Genomic DNA, 18,308 nt, shown 5'->3' with positions numbered 1-18,308 from the left:
ACCACAATCAACCAAGCTTTTGTATTTTAAAGATTGATTCTTGAACTTCACAGACGAAAGAAATCTGTGGATGAACACTACGCATACCTTAGAAGGAAAATTCTTGATGATTGACGGAGAAATTTCCTTGAAATTGGATCTTCAAGCTTAATTATGCAACCCTAGTTGTTTTTCTCCTTTAGTGCTCTTGGATGATGAGCTTTGAGATGATAATAGGGTTGTAATATGTTTAGAAGCTACATATTTCGTAGGGTTAAGTTTAGGGACGTGTAAGGAGTGTTTAAAGACTTAATTACCTTTAAAATAACTCAAACCGGAGTATTTTTGACACCTGGAATTGACTTAGGTGGCGCCCAAGTGATCGCCTATGCTTGGGTTGGGCGGCGCCTAACCAATCGCCTATGCTTACTGTCTCTCACGAAAATGGGTATAACTTTTCGTTCGGGTATTGGATTAAGGCAAAATTGGTATCGTTGGAAAGATAATTCGATTCTCTACAATTTGGTGGGTCTAAATCAGCCAAAATACAACATTAGAATCAAGTTATACTCATTCAAAGATGACCCTTGCAAAATCAAACACTAAAACTTGATGGATTCAAAAACTCTTAGCTTGTATTACCTTAAGTGACTCATATGAACATTCTTAATGCATCATAAGCTATACTATCACTAGGATATTCATTGTAAGTGATGTACTCAAGTATGAATCACAGGATAGGAGATTTCATATGTAGAAATACTTTTTTACTTCCTAGCTTAGAAATATGCGGGGTATTACAGATTATTACCCTAAAAAATCAGAGAAAGTGTTAGAGATCATAATGAAGTAATAGAAACATAAATCAAAAGAAAAATAGAGAAAAGAAGTTGTCTAAATTATTATAGCAGGACACGGTGAATTTGATAATTCCTTTTGTCATACTTAACGTTTCCAACATTGTGACTTCACTTTTCCTGCATCCAAAAAAAAATTCTTAGTTTTGAGAGATTGACAGTGTTGGTATTGTATTGCTCTCCTGATTCTCTTTGTTGATAATCAATTTGCAGGCTTGAAATGCAATCTTTGTCGAATTTTTGAGGATCTCCCTAAAAAATTCTGCCCTAGTTTAGAAACTCTTGAACTTCTTTATAACTTATGACATCATTTAGTAGGAAACTTTTGAGATCTTCTCAAAAATTCTGCCTCGGTCTATAATACAAAATATTTGAGTTCTTTCTGTATCTTGAAATTTGAAAACTACTCAAAAACTATGCCCCGATTTTGGCAGTCACCTTTTTAGCAATGTCGAGTTTTGTGAAACTTTTGCGACCTTCTCAAAAATTTATGCGCCAGTTACATGCTCCAATGTTATATCCATGTAACTTGAAAAAAATCATCTTGATAAAAATTTGAGATCCTCTCAAAAATTTATCGCAGATTTTATGAAAATCTTATGGAAAATATGATCGAGCTAGTGGGATGACCACATATTCCATTGAGGTAGGAATCATATCAAACATAGTTCCACCATAAGATGAAAAATAAATTTTCTAAAGGATTGATCGAAGCCGATATAGACTGCCTACGTATTCCATTCTTGAAAATACAGGTCAAACAAATTCATTCACTAAAAAGATAAACTTTCTAAGGGATTGACCGAAGCCGACCTAGGCCACCTACGTATCCATTCTTGGAAATTAAGGTCAAACATAGTTCATACAACTAAAAGAAATATTTAATATCTTTGATAACATGACTGAAGTCAATACAGGCCGCCTATGTATTCCATTAGGGAAATCAGGTCAAACATAGTTCATTAAAACTAAAAAGTACGATTACAAGAAAATCACAAAGTGCAATTACAAAAAAAATCAAACCACAAAGTACGATTACAAGAAAATCAAAACAAGAAAGTACGATTACTAGAAATAAAATAATGACTTTAAGATAGAAGAATTCCAAAAGTGCGCCTTGAGGGAACTTCATTCTTGGTTACAATTGATGATTTTAATTAATATTTCTTGTGATTAGGCAATGGATTGTTGTTGACATTGGTTGAAGCTTCTGCAAGTGTTATCACCTTTTTATCGATTAAATCTTGAATTTTGTGCTTAAGAGTCATACATAGTGGTAAGCACATTGCATGTTTGGATCATACAAATTACCAGAAGTGTTCACATGATTTGCTTCCACTGAATGAAACAGTTTTGCTTCTTTCAATCTTTCAAAAAGATGAGTAAGAGATTCTGCCAATGGTGTAAAAATTCTAGGAAGCTTTCTTTCATGATTGGTACGGGGAGTATTATTTTGATAGTTTTGTGGTAGAGGAAGAGCATGATATGTGATTGTGCATTGAAGACTATATAGTAAGCATGTCGAACATTGGGTTGGTATTATAGGGATTGCTTATATTTGGATGAACCTCCTTGAGTCATTACTCTCATCATTTCTTTTTCCTTTTTTTTCCACTTCCAAAAGAGTCAGTCTGGAAACTCTTATGAGTGGATTGTAGTTCTATCAAATTTATTATCCTCCCTATCTTGAAGTCATCCTCAATCATTTCTCCAGTCTTGACAATCTCAGTAAATGTCTTTCCATCCATCGTCACCATGCGATCAAATTACTAAAAACTTAGTGCATGAATGAAGTAACTGATCATTTTATCTTCCTCCATATGAGGATGGACCCTAATTACCTCTTCTCTCCATCATATAACATATTCATGAAAGCTCTTATTTGTTTTCTACCTTAGATTTGTGATAGAGATTCTGACAAGAATAATATCGATATGAAACTTGTAATGATCCACGAAAGCATTTGTCAAGTCATCCCAAGTGCGAAACCTAGTTACATCTTGCTTAGCATAACATTCTAGAGTCTTTCCGCTCAAACTTTGACTAAATAGCTTGACTCATATTTCTTTATTTTTGCCTATACCAATCAACATTTTACAATAAGTTTTCAAATGAAAGAAGGGATTTCTAGACCCATCAAACTTTTTGAATTTCGGGATCTTATAACTAAGAGGCAACTTAATCTCAGGAAATGCACACAACTCTTTATACTTCACACTTTGATTACTTCCAAGCCCTTTAAGGCTCCTCATTGTATCTTCCAAAGTCTTGAGCTTTCTATTCACTGTCTCATCAGTGCACACATTTGGCTCATTCTCAATTCAACATAGTGCTCAGCAACTAAGCGGTATAATCCCTGAGTCTGTGCACCGGTGGAGTGGTAGCATAGGTGTATGCTGCGGAGTGTGATGCAACAGTGTTATGTTTTGAACCTTTGGAGGGGCAAATACATACACAAAAGGAGCATTCTGAGAATCATGAACATTTTAAGAAGTGATAAACTGACTTCCTTGATTAATTCCTTATGATGTTAAAAATATAGGCCTTTTTTGTTGAGCCTCAGAAGGTAGAGTCAGGTTTGGAGGAGTCTGAGAAGGTGTTCTGCTCTGCATCAGCATGAACTTTAGTTCATCAATTTATTGTTCCAAAATGCGATGACCTCTGGGGTTATCTCTCTTATCATTGAGGGACTAGGGTCCATTGCCACAGAAAAAGTGGGAACTATTCGGATGAAGTGTTTGTATTGATCAAACTTGGATCCATAGTTGAACGAGTCTTTCTGTTAGCCCAAGTAAGAATTGTTGAGTCTGTAGGTGCTTTCTTGACCTTAGACCGTGTGAAATACTGGTGTTCTGTCAGTGATTACTTTGCTTTTAGTCTTTATGAAGAAAGCAAGTTTGATTACCAACACAAATCTGCCTTCCTCTAAAAGAAATAAAAACACTCAAAAAGCAAAATGTTAGTTCATGATCGTAATAATTAACCAAAATAATATACAAAATAAATGACATATATTTATTTTGAAATTGACTAGTCCAGAATTCAAAGAATAGGTTACTTCAAAAAAGTGATAGAATGACCAAAACTTTGACCATTTAACAGATTTTGAGTTTAGTGGGGGAAAACAACACTTCAAATAGAATGAACTAAGTGATTTGAAGAGGACGGTTGTTTATGAATAAACACCATAAAGGCATATGTGGAAAACTTTTATGAAGGCAACGTAATCTTTCCATTAATAAAATATTTGGATAGCTCTAGCTATAATTAAGTTTGAAAAAAAAGCAAATTGCAAGAGCAACGTGATCAATATGAATTGGACAATGATTGAATGAATTTTTGGACAAAACTTTGGTGAATTGAAAAGGATTTGATCGATGAACTTTTAAGAGCTTTTTTGGAGGATCAAAATATTGAGTCTTATATGCCTAATAACGCTTTAAGATTTTGAGATAGAATAATGGACTAGTCTTATTTAAAGTCAAAAATATGTTATTTAAACACACAAATCAAACAACATATCTACAAAATAAAAGAATGAGACACTTTAGCACATAAATAACTTTTAACGCGTCCTAACTTACTTGGAACCTTTTAAGCCAAAGGTAAGCTTAACGTTTGAAGGATATACATGTCGTTTGTAAGACGCTCCATTGCCCCCAAAATATTATACGAAATTCATTAATAAATTAAATGGAGATACAAAATGAGAGAAAGGAGAAATACATGATATCAATCCCACGCAGGGGAGAAAATCTAAACAAGCCTCCTTGAAAGTCCTTCGATCTTGAACTTCTTGAAACGTCTGAATATCCTTCCGATGAAAATCTTCTTTGGATTAAAAGAAATTATCTAAATAAAACCCTCAAACCCAAGGGACAGTGGTTCGCATAATCCGACATTATATCCTTAAATTTAACACATAAGGGATGATCGTCTGTTATGACTCGTGGTCAATAGACGTAAGGTAGGTTTCTAATTGACCCAATACCCTCTATAGTATTGGGTCGTCCTAGGATCATGCCTAAAAAGGATTTTTGGTTTTGCTCTATCTTAGGTGTCTAGAGTGAGTTTGGACTAGGTTCCCAAGTGGGCAACTTGGATTTGAAAACAAAAACAGTCATTGAATACCTAACGTGTCAATAAATTATTGTATTTTCAACACTTGCTTTGGAATTGAACAATAGGGGTCGTCGGGACATCTACGAAACCCTAAAACAGTTTAATAATCAAATGTGGAAGTATGCCATCAATGCTAACAATTATTAATTGCAGAAATTTAAACACATAATTATAAGAGTAACAATTAATACAAATATTAGCCAAACACATAAAATCCTTATGGTTAGAACCTAGATGAATCCCCAGCGGAGTCGACATTCTGTTATGATCCATTTTCAAAAAAGTCAAAAAATTTTCATAACTTCGTGGCGAAAAGAAATAAAGATTTTATTTATTAGATTTTGAAAAAAAATAATTTAGAGTCGCCACTTAATTTTAAAAAAATTAAGAAACCATTTAAAAAGATAATTTTGAAAGAAACTTTTAAAAAAAAAAAAAAATAACCAAAGTCTAGGTAAGAGTTCAAGTAAATTCAGAAAAAGGTGTTAGACACTTTCGTAAATCCACCAAGTGTGATTCCAAGAGGATTTAACTTGTTTGGCTAAACTTGAAAAAAATACTTTTTAAGTTATAAAAATCTTGAACTTGTTTTAAATAAAATCTTGAATTTATTTGAAAACTTTATTTAAAATGAATAAAATTTATTAAAACTTGTCCATTCATTTTATTTCAAAGTAATAAAATAAATTAAATGCCAAAATTACAATATAATTTTAATTTTAACAGTTTTATCCGAATTAAGACTTTAGGCTAAAGGATTAACCCAACTTCTTAAATGTGAATTTTGAGTCGATAATAACTATGAAAGGATATAAGTAGATCCTCAAGTTATTCTTCGAACTTAAATTTGCCTAAAATAGAGAAATTAAACATTAAAAATATAAACTAACTAACATAAATGAGTAGTTTCAACACAATTTGCCCCCAAGGATTCATCTAGGTTAAATGAATTACAACCAAAGAATTAAATTAACTACAAGAAAATAAAGGAAGAAAAGAAGATATTCGGCCCCTTTCAAGCCCACTTTAAATCTGGACAACCCTGGGCCCCATTCATGGACTTTGGATTCATTTTTTCTGACTTTATACTGACAATATATCAACAGTACATCGACTGTATATCAACCTCCTTTCCTTGCATTTTCTGCGGATACATCTATGAAACTTGTATATTAACTTCCCAAATTTGCATACTTGCTTCCTTTTCCCATCACTGTATATCACTGGTATACCGTTGTATATTCAGTGTATACGACTGCAAATCAGTCTCGTTTGGGGCTTTGGCATGGTATCTCGGACTCGATGAGATGGGTTTGATCCGATGAAGATGCAAAGAAAAGGTCCAATATTGGACCAAAGGTAATCCATTCAAACAAAGAAAAAAAGATTAATTAGAACTGAATCATAAATGGAAAGACAAGATATAATTCTTGATGATAATGAAAATCACAACATATGAATCATTCCACCACTCCAAGACAAATGCAAACCATTTATTATCCTCTAATATGCACAGGTTGCAACAAGAACCCATATACATCTATTGACCCCTACTACGACTTCCAAATTTTCCTATGGAAACTGAGAAGACAAAAAACAGTGTCATTGGTCATTAAGATAACAGTAGGAAACTTCACAACATGAACTTTTCATGTCAATCAGTCCCGTTTTGAGGCTTTGGCATGGGATCTCGGACTCGATGAGATGGGTTTGATCCGACGAAGATGCAAAGGTCCAATATTTGGACCAAAGGTAATCCATTCAAACAAAGAAACAAAGATTAATTAGAACTGAATCGTAAATTGAAAGACAAGATATAATTCTTGATGATAATGAAAATCACAACATATGAATCATTCCCCCACTCCAAGACAAATGCAAACCATTTAATATTCTATAATATGCACAATTGCAACAAGAACCCATATGCATCTATTGACCTCTACTACCACTTCCAGATTTTCCAATGAAGTTGAGAAGACCAAAAACAGTGCAATTGGTCATTAAGATAACAGTAGGAAACTCCACAACATTAACTTTTCGTGTCAAATACAAAACAAAGAAGCACCTAAATTAAACAACAATTTGAGGTCGAAAACTGAAAAATGGGAAATCGTACACATACAGTAATTGGATGAATACGGGCCTAGTACGCTCATGTAGATAATGGGAAATTCAAACAGTTAGGACTTCAATTTAATAATGACTTGCATATAAATTTCAAAAATAGGAAAACCAGCTTCTTTTAGTTAAGTTCGAACAAACTCTTGCAACAAATTCACTCTAGAAATACTCAATAGTTAGGGACAAAGTGGGAGTGCTTATCTCTATATAAAATATTATCAACATGAGTTGCTTAAAAGAAATCAAGAAATACCAATAACACTATTATTTGGGACATATATTTTTGCGTCTTAAAATTTATACCAATAATACTGCATCTCAGACCTTAACTCGAACAAAAAAATAAAGAGAAAATCATAACGACTTCATCTTCTCCTACTTGACATTAAAGGTCTTGACATAAGAAACAAGTCCTCGAGGAATTATCAACCGAGAAAACTCATTCATACCATAATATTATGTGCCATTCATTCAAACATGATAAAGAACTCTATTCACCCACAAAATCTAATCAAAATTCAAACGCTAAGAAAAAAGAAAAAGCAACGAATAACTGAGGCAAAACTATAACAACTTTTCATTGCACATAAATTTTATGTCCTTTCGAGGCTTCTACAGCGAACAATCTCAGTAACTTATTATGATAACGCTAATACAGAAATAATTAGGACAAAAGAAAATCGAAAGAGAAAGATTTTAACCTTTTTCCGTGTAGCAAACTGAAACGACGAGTTGACGACCACCTCTTTCCTTGACTCGAGAACAACAAAAAAACACGAAACTTGAACCAAAATTCTCACAACTCCAGGTTGGGGACCGAAGTTCGAATTCTAACTGGGTAGAGAATTTTTAGTCCCCTTCTTCATTCAAGAAAAACCCTCCTCTTGAATATTGGAATAAATGGGTTTATACAGAAACCCAACAATCTCAAATCTTCACTAATTAACGATGTGGGAGTAGAAATTTAGGAGTATTTTGGGGATTTTACTGAGGGGTGAGCTGGATTATACTGTTTTGATACAAATTTGAAATTTAAAATTTGAAAAAATTGAAACGGATATAGTCGTTGCTGAGTTGGACGAGTCGGGTTGGGTTTGCGGGATTCTGGTGCGGGTTTGGATTGCTGGAGTTGTTGGGTTGTGTTTCTGTTGAAATTGTTGTTGATTTGCTGTTGTTGAACTGTTGGAACGGGTTGCTGATTATTGTTGATGGATTATCAATTTTTGCTGGCTGCTATTGTGTATTCTTTGTTTGGTTGCTAGGTTATCGGGTCGGGTTATTGAAGCTGTGTTGTTGCAGTCGCTGTATTGCTGAAGTTATGTGGGAAAGGGAATGGTTTAAAAAGGTTTGGACCGGGTTTTTTCATATTGGGTTGGTGGGTTGGGAATTGGACTGGTGTTGGTGAAGGGTAACGTGGCTGAATGGGTTGCTGGTATAATTGGCCCAAGAATGAGTAAAGGTGTTAGGGTTTAGACTAGTTCATTTAATAAATAGCCCTAAGATTATAATTTTAGTCAATTTTATTTAAATTAAAATCATATTGAAAATTTTAATTATGATCAAATTAATTTTAATTACGAATAAATTCAATAAATCAACTAAAATTAAAATAAAATTTGACACGAATTATCAATCGATTTAATTCGAAGCTTCTGGGTTTAAGAAAATTAAATAAATATTGTACTCAAATAAATTATTTTTGAATATAAATTAAATCAATATTTTGTCCACTTGAATTAATTTTAGAGACAACTCTTGATTAAAATTAAATTTTCAATAAAATAATTATTTGAATAATGAAATTATACGATTAGGGGTGTGCATCGGTCGGTTCGGTTCAGTTTTACGTGTTATTGATTCGGTTTATCAATTTTCAATTTTTAAATATGTAAAACCAATAACCAACCAATAAGATATTTTCTTATCGATTTCGGTTTATCGATTTTTGATCCTTAACGGTTCGATTTTCAATTTAACCAATAAGAAAATACTTATAAAATAAAAATAGTAACAACTGACATAAAAAAATGAAATCTTAATTACCGCCAAAACCTACACAATACATTTTAGTTTATAAAAATCTTCAAACTTGATTAGAATGTTAGTTAGGAAAAAAATTGAATCCTAATTGTTGGAAGCTATAAATGCTTCAAGTTTTTTATTACGATAATAGCCGAACTTTATATTGTGCCTTGTTGCCCTGAATAGGTTAATACTTTGTGAATCACTGAATTATGAATTAGTAGTGCATATAATCTATATACATACACATATCTCTCTCTCTCTAAATATATATACTTATATATATAGAGAGAGGGGGAGAGAATTAAATATATAACATAAATAGGAATAAAACAATAACTTAGGGGTCGTTTAATAGAGTGTATAAGAATAATGCAAAATATGGTATATTAGTAATTCTTGTATTAGTAATGCTTGTGTTAGTTATGCTTGTATTTTTCTTACGCAGTATTTGGTTTGATGTATTAAAAAAACATGAATTACATAATTTCTAAAAAAAAAATTTCTTTTTACATAGTACCCTCAATATATATGTTGGAAAGAATGCGAATTTTTTTTTTTGAGGGGTAATAAAGTCTTTAAGCATGTTAATGCATGCATTAGATCCATTGCATTACTAATGTTATGGATTTTGAGGTATTAGTAATACACACCTTAATACACAATAGAGTGTATAACTAATGCTTGCATTAGTTATACATAGGGTAAAAAGGTATACCAAACAAGGTACTACTAATACACATTAAACTAATGCATGCATTACCATTCTAACACACTCTACCAAACGACCCCTTAGTGTATCCTTATTGGTTTATCGGTTTAACCGATAACCCTATAAGCTAAAACCGATACCGAACTGTTTACCCAATAAATTTTTTTATAAAACCAATAAAAAACCGTTAACCCGATAACTCAATACCAACAACCCAATAATATTTTTATCGGTTCATTTTATCGGTCTGTTCAGTTTTTACACAGCCCTATATACGATCCCATATACAAATACGAGAATATATAGTCGCTACTTAAAATGACAAAATTACTTAAAAAATATTTTGAATTTTTGCATTTGAATAAAATAAATGTTGCAATTTTATTTTAAACTAAAGAAACTTTAAATTAAACTTAGTCATGGAGGGCAAAAATTAGGTGTCAACAGGGCTCCTCGTGCCTTAAACTCATTGTTGCTTTGAAAGCAGAGATCACCAGACCGTTTAGGACATAGAGCACTAGTCATCGAATAAGAGCCAGAATTCCCCACGTCTTCTTAAACCACTGCCTGCCATCTTTACCATTATTCTGCTATCCTCCACCCTGCTCAGAATATCGGGATCTCTTACTTTACCTTTCCCCTACTTTGGCTTATTTATTCTTTTCATCTTCAAGCTGCTGCATATACATCACAAGCCTCGAGATATCCATTCCATTATTTAGCAAGGCGACCTTGCACTCCAACTCCAAGTATCAAGACAAGCCCGAAACAAACTTCTTTATCTTAGGCCTCATGCTAGACACTAGCTCAGGAGCATAACAGGACAACTGGTGAAACTTCAGGTCATACTCTTTCACAGCCATCTTGCCTTGCTTTGAATTCACGAACTCCTCCTCTTTAGTCTCCCTCAAATCCTAAGGGAAGACATGATCCAGGAAGGCACTAGAAAAGTCACCCCCCGCACTAACTCCACATCATCACCCCTCGACTGATCCCACTCCTCATACCGTTGATACGCCACATCTTTCAACTAATATACGACAAATTCCACTTCCTTAGAGTTCGAAGTATGCATCACACAATAAATCATCTTTATTTCTTCTATGGACCCTTAAGGATCTTCCTCAACCTTAGAGTCAGTAAAGGTCGAAGGATTGGGTCTCATAAATTGCACAACTCGAGTAACCTTAAAAGAACTCACAGCAATTCCAGTACCACAGCAATCCCAGTACTACCCAACTAACGTGACTGAGATGTCACCAACAGGGTCAACAAATGAATGAAATGCGAAACTCAGCATTGGTAATGAAACAATGAAACTCAGCATTGATAATCTCCTGGAGGCGTTTGAGCAAGAGTGTCACCAACAGGGGAAAGATCAGTGGGGGATCGATGGAACTTCATGAGGGCAATCAGAAGCAGCGACCTTAGACCGGTTCTAAACTCCATAAGTAGGATATGTCCCATACACATTATACTCAAGCGGGACAGAGGAGTTTCCATGAACATCAAATAATCTGGGAGGCATGATTTGAAAAGGGAACAAACAGAAATTAAAGAGGATTTCAACACCCTAGACTCCATAATTCGAAAGTAGATCACAAGAAGGAAAACATTCCTAAATGCTTAGTAGCCTCTCCTTTTTAAGTATGGTGCGTTGCATACCCTTAAAAACACTCTACTTGACATGGCTTTGTGGATATCCAATGACACCAAACCTAGGCTCTGATACCAACTTTGCCACGACCCGAACTAGGGCTTGGCTGTGATGGATATCTCAAATCAACTGAGGACTAGAGACTACCCCTTTGACTAACCAAATAAAACATAGTTCATCTAGCAACGGCTGAATTTCGAACATATAACAAGATAGGAAAATAATCTCAAAGACATCTAAGAGTAACAACATCAATACCCAATATACAGTAATATCCATAAAGCCTCTTCTAATCCTAAAACAATCCAAGTCGGAACATGCCCCCGACCCTGACAATGACAATAAAAATGTTATCGTGAACTTTTTAATTCTAGTTTACGTAAGAAAACTGATGGAATGATCAAGTCTTCTGGAGAATGAAAGCTCACCACCTCACCATAAACAACCGAACAAATCGAGCCAACCCACCTAACACTGCACAGGAAAAGTAGAATTGCCTTTAGACTTTGCATCGTGTGAGGATATAACGTCTAAAGATGTTAGTGGATTAAACACTAGCATGTAACTCAGTGATAAAGGATAAAATAATGCCAAGACAAATCTAATTCAATACTAGGTGAACATCAGCCGGGATAAACTACAAGTATTATCATGAAGTAAAACATTATCCTGGACTTTGTAGCTCAACCGTCAGAAACAGAACACCCACGGGCTATATGGGTTCAACTCCCCCTGCTGAAAGGGCCCCAGTGCGTGTTAGCCACACGAACCGGAGGTATCAAGAAAGATCATGAAATGCCCCGGCCCCATGTCAATTCAAGATACAAATTATCAATAACGTGAACTATGCACACGGTCATCAAGATCAAACCACACAACAAACATAAGTTTTCAGTATAAGTCATCCAAGACCCATACCTTTACCGCTTAGCTACATAACCCCCATTAAGCCCAATTTAAAACAAGTTTCACATAACCCATTTATTCAAAGAATTAACTATTAAGGCACACCATGGGTATCATCATTTACACTTACAAGCTATCTCTATGCCATAACAATTAGATTAACTTACGAGAATGCCTCAACCTCTTTTATTCATTAAATCAAAATATAACCAACAAGGCTTTAAAAATCCATGTTCATTGTTTAACCATTTATCAATATAATAGCATAAGTGAGTAAGTCAAACCATGTGACAAAATCCGTATGACAAAATCCATAATTTAAGCCATTTACATAAGTGGGTTGAGGGAACAAAACTATTCAAATCCAATTCCAAGTTTAAAACATCTATTTGGGAGAACTTCTTGACCCCTAATTCAATTCTCACACCCATGTACCCCATTAGTTCAAATATCAACTTCAAAGCATGAAAAACTCATAAAAACCATGGAAAAACCATTAAAGGATTAACCATTTCAAAACCCTCAACCACATCAAAGCCATATTTAAATCCATACAATTTATTTAAAGCACATTATTTTCATAAAATGCGAATTAAGGAAGAATTTATGGGGAGAAATCACCTTTGGGAGCCCTAATTGATCAACTTCTTGGAAATCCCAAGTGATATTGATTTTGGAGAATTGAGTGTGTTTTAGAAGTGATTTTGATTTGTTTTGGAGTGATAGTGACACCTTAAAGAGGTTTTAAGTCATAGGTCACGATTGGGAAAAAGGAAAATTGCCTAAAGTGCCTTTATATAAAAGCTGAAAAATTAATGTCATTGACTACGAGTCACCCTACGACTCGTACGGACACATTACGACTCGTCACCACAAGTCGTAATCAAAACAGTAGTTGAAGGACTCTCTGGTGATCCTACGATTCACATCATACAACTTGTCAAGTGACCCTACGAGTGTCGCAGTCAAGACAGAAATACTTGGGGCTTACACTGATTTGACTACGGATAGGACCATACGACTCGTTTAGAGTCTTTACAACTCGTTAGGAACCATTCGTAATTAGGATAGTAACTTCGGATACCTTCACTGGATACCCTATGATTAGGGTCCTATTACCCGCAACAACACGTTACAACTCGTAAGGAGAGTCGTAGTCTAACCAGTAAGTTTAAAAACTCAAAAATTTTTCAAGAACCAAAATTCGGGATGTTTCACATAAGTACTGAAATATTCAAATACCATCTAGAATAAAATGACAAAATTACCTAAAAAATATTTTAAATTTTTTTATTTGAATAAAATAAAAATTGTAATTTTATTTATACTAAAAAAACTTAAACTTTATCGTGGAGGTGAAAAATTAGGTGTCAACTGTTGCTCTGAAAATGGAGATCATCGGACAATTTAGGATATGGGGCACTAACCATAGAATAAGAACCAAAATTCCCCCACTTCTTCTTAGACCACTGCCTGCTATCTTTACCACTATTCTGCGGGCCTCAACTCTGCATAGAATATCAAGATCTCTTATTTTACCTCTCCCCTACTTTGGCTTATTTCTTCTTTTTAACTTCGACTTGTTTCATATACACCACAAGCGTCGAGATATCCATGCCATTATTCAGTAAGGCGACCTTACATTCCAACACCAAGTATCGAGACAAGCCCTAAGTAACTTCCTCATCTTAAGCTTCATTCTAGACACTAGCTCAAGAGCATAACGGGACAACTGGTGAAACTTCAGGGCATACTCCTTCACAGTCATCTTGCCTTGCTTCAAATTCACCAACTCCTCCGCATTATCCTGTCTCAACTTCTGAGGAAAGAAATGATCCAGGAAGGCACTAGAAAAGACATCCCCAATACAAACTCCACACCATCACCCCTTGACATATCTCACTCCTTATACCATTGATATGCCACATCTTTCAACTAATATACGATAAATTCTAAATCCTTAAAGTTCAAAATATGCATCACCTGAAAAATCATCTCCATTTTTTATATGGACCCTTGAGGATCCTCCTCAACCTTAGAGCCAATGAAGGTTAGAGAATTGAGTTTCACAAGCTGCCCAACTCGAGTAACCTTAGAAGAACTCACAGCAGTACCAATAAGACCCAACTGATGTGACTGAGATATCACCAACTGGGTCGATAAATGAATGAAATGACGAAACTCAGAATTGGTAATGAAACGACGAAAAACAATATTGATTATAACTCCTGGAGATGACTGAGCAGGAGTGTCACCAATAGGAGAAGGATTAGTAGGGATCCATGGAAATCTATGAGAGCAATTAGAAGCAGCGACCCTAGACCAAGTCAAAACTCCATAAGTAGGATGAGTCCGATCATATTTTTTTCAAGCGGTACAAAGGAATTTCCACGAGCATCAAATCTTATGGAAGACATGATCTTAAAAGTGAACAAACAAAAATTAGAGGGGATTTTAACACCCTAAACTCCACAGCCCTAAATTAGATCACAAGGAAGGAAAACATTCCTAAATACCTCATAGCCTCTCTCTTATAAGTGTGGCACGCTGCACACCCATAAAAAAGTCTCTACTTGATAAGAATTTATGAACACCCAATGACACCAAACCTAGGCTCTGATACCAAATTTGTCATGACCCAAACCAGGGCCTGGCTGTGATGGGTATCTCAAATCAATCGAGGACAGAAGATCACCCCTTTACCTAACCAAACAGAATATAGCTCATCTAGTAGCGGCTGAATTTTGAACATATAACAAGATAGGAAATAATAAGCTCAAAGACATCTAAGAGTGTCAACATCAATACCCAATCCACATTAATATCCACAAAGCCTCTACTAATCTGAAAATAATCTAAGTCGGGACATGCCCCCGACCATGACAATGACAATGCCAATGATAATGTTAATGTGAACTCTTTAATTCTAATTTGTGAAAGAAAATAGATGGAATGATAAAGTCTTCTGGAGAATGGATGCTCACCACTTCACCGAAAACAACCAACGAACCAAACCGATCCACTAACACTGTTCAAAAAAGTAGAATTGCCTTTGGAACCTACATCGCATGAGGATACAACATCCAAAGATGATTAATGGGTTGGGCACTAACATGTAACTGAAGAATAGGTGATAAAACAATGCCAAGTCAAATCCAATTCAAAACCATGTGAACATCAATCGGGATAAGGAACAAGGCTTATCATGAAGTAAAATATTATCCTGGACTATGTAACTTAGTTATCACAAACAAACACCCATGGGCTATATGGGTTCAGCTCCCCTGCTGAAAGGGCCCCAGTGCGTGTTAACCGCATGAACCGAATGTATCAAGAAAGATCAAGGAATGCTCTGGCCTACGTCAATTCAAGAAATAAATTATGAATAGTGTGAACCATGCACATGATCATCAAGATCAAACCACACGTCGGCAAACATAAGTTTTCAATATAAGTCATCCAAGACCCACACCTTTATGACTTAGCTACATAACCCCCATTAAGCCTAATTTAAAATAAGTTTCACATAACTCATTTTTTAACCAAAGAATTAACCATTAAGGTACACCATGGGTATCACCATACCCTTACACTTGTAAGCTATCTCTATGCCATAACAATCATATTAACTTAGGGGAGTGCCTCGATCCCCTTTGTTCATTAAATAAAAATATAGCCAACAAGGCTTTCAAAATTCATGTTCATTATTTAACCATTTATGCAATGCAATAGTATAAGTGAATAAGTTAAATCGTGTGACAAAATTCATAATTCAAGCCATTTACACAAGTGGGTTGAGGGAAAACACCTATTGAAAACCAATTCCAAGTTTAAAAAATCAATTTGAGGGAATACCTTGACCCCCATTTCAATTCTCACACTCATGCACCCCATTAATTCAAACATTAATTTCAAAGCATGAATAACTCATAAAAATCATGAAAAACCCATTCAAAGATTAACCATTTCAAAATCCTCAACCACATCAAAACCCACATTCAAATCCATACAATCAAACCATTTAAAGCACATTATTTTCACAAAATGAGAACTGGGAAGAGTTTATGGGAGAAATCACCCTTGAGAGCTCTAATTGAACACCTTCTTGGAAACGCCAAGTGCTATTGATCATAGAGAATTGAGAGCATTTTAGAGGTGACTTTGATTTGTTTTGGAGTGATAATGATACCTTAAAGAGCTTTTAAGTCGTAGGTCATGATTGGGGAAAAAAATCCAAAGTGCCCTTAATTAAAAGCTGAAAAATTATTGTCATTGACTACGAGTCATCGTCGGACTTGTAAGGACACATTATGACTCGTCAAAACAAGTCATAATCAAGACAGTAACTGAACGACTCTTCTCTGGTGACCCTATGATTAACACCATATGACTTATCAGGTGTCCCTATGACTCGTAGGGTCTAAGTCATAGTCAAGACAAAAATACTTGGGGCACATGCTGGTTTGGCTACGGATGGGACCATACGACTCGCTTAGAGTCTTTACAACTCGTTAGGAGCCATTCATAATCAGAACAGTAACTTTGGCTACTTTCACCGAACACCCTAAAATAGGGGTCCTATGACCCATAACGACACGTTACAACTTGTAAGAAGAGTCGTAGTTACGGTAGTGAGTTTAAAAACTTAGAAAATTTTCAAGGACCAAAATCTCGAATGTTTCACATAAGTATACTTACTGAAATAGTCAAATATCGTCTAGAATAAAATGACCAAATTACCTAAAAGATATTTTGAATTTTTTTTATTTGAATAAAATAAATGTTGTAATTTTATTTAAAACTAAAGAAATATAAAATTAAACTTAGTCATGGAGGGTAAAAATTAGGTGTCAACGGGGCTCCTTGTGCCTTAAACCCACTGTTGCTCTGAAAATAGAGATCACTGGATGGTTTAGGATATGGAGCACTAGCCATAGAATAAGAACCACAATTCCCCCTCTTCTTCTTAGACCACTGCCTGCCATCTTTACCATTATTCTGCTAGCCTCCACCTTGCTCATAATACCAGGATCTTCTTACTTTAACTCTCTCTTACTTTGGCTTTTTACTTTTTTTCATTTTCAACTTGCTGCATATATACCACAAGACTCGAGATATCCATATCATTATTCAGCAAGGCGACCTTCCAATCCAACACCAAGTCTCAAAATAAGCTCGAAGCAAAATTTCTCATCTTAGGCCTCATGCTAAACAATAGCTCAGGACTATAACGGGACAACTGGTGAAACTTTAGGGCATACTCCTTCACAATTATCTTGCCTTGCTTTAAATTCATGAACTCCTCTACTTTAGCCTTCCTCAAATCCTGAAGAAAGAAATGATCCAAGAAGGCACTAGAAAAGTCACCTCGCAACACCAGCTCCGCATCATCACCCCTTGACTGATCCCACTCCTTATATCGTTGATATGACGCAAATTCCACACCCTCAGAGTTCAAAGAATGCATCACATGAAAAATTATCTCCATTTCTTCTATGGACCCTTGGGGATCTTCCTCAACCTTAAAGCCAGTGAAGGTCGAAGGATTAACTCTCATAAAATCCCCAACTCGAGTAACCTTAGAATAACTCACAGCAGTCCTGTAGGACCCGACTAGCATGACTGAGATGCTACCAACTGAGTCAACAAATGAATGAAACGACAAAACTTAAGATTGGTAATGAAACAACGGAACTAAGACTTGGCAATATCTCCTGGAGGTGACTGAGTAGGAGTGTCACCAATAAGAGAAGGATCAGTGAGGATCGATGGAACTTCAGAAGGGAAATCAGAAGCAACGACCCTAGACTGGGTCAAAACTTTATAAGTAGGATGAGTCCTGTCCACATTGTTCCCAAGCTGGAAAGAGGAGTTTCCACGAGCATCAGTTCTTCTGAGAGGTATGATCTGAAAAGAATACAAACAAAAA

This window comes from Capsicum annuum, chromosome 1 (genome assembly GCF_002878395.1).
Source record: "Capsicum annuum cultivar UCD-10X-F1 chromosome 1, UCD10Xv1.1, whole genome shotgun sequence".
Lineage (NCBI taxonomy): Eukaryota > Viridiplantae > Streptophyta > Magnoliopsida > Solanales > Solanaceae > Capsicum > Capsicum annuum.
This window is presented reverse-complemented; position numbering follows the sequence as displayed.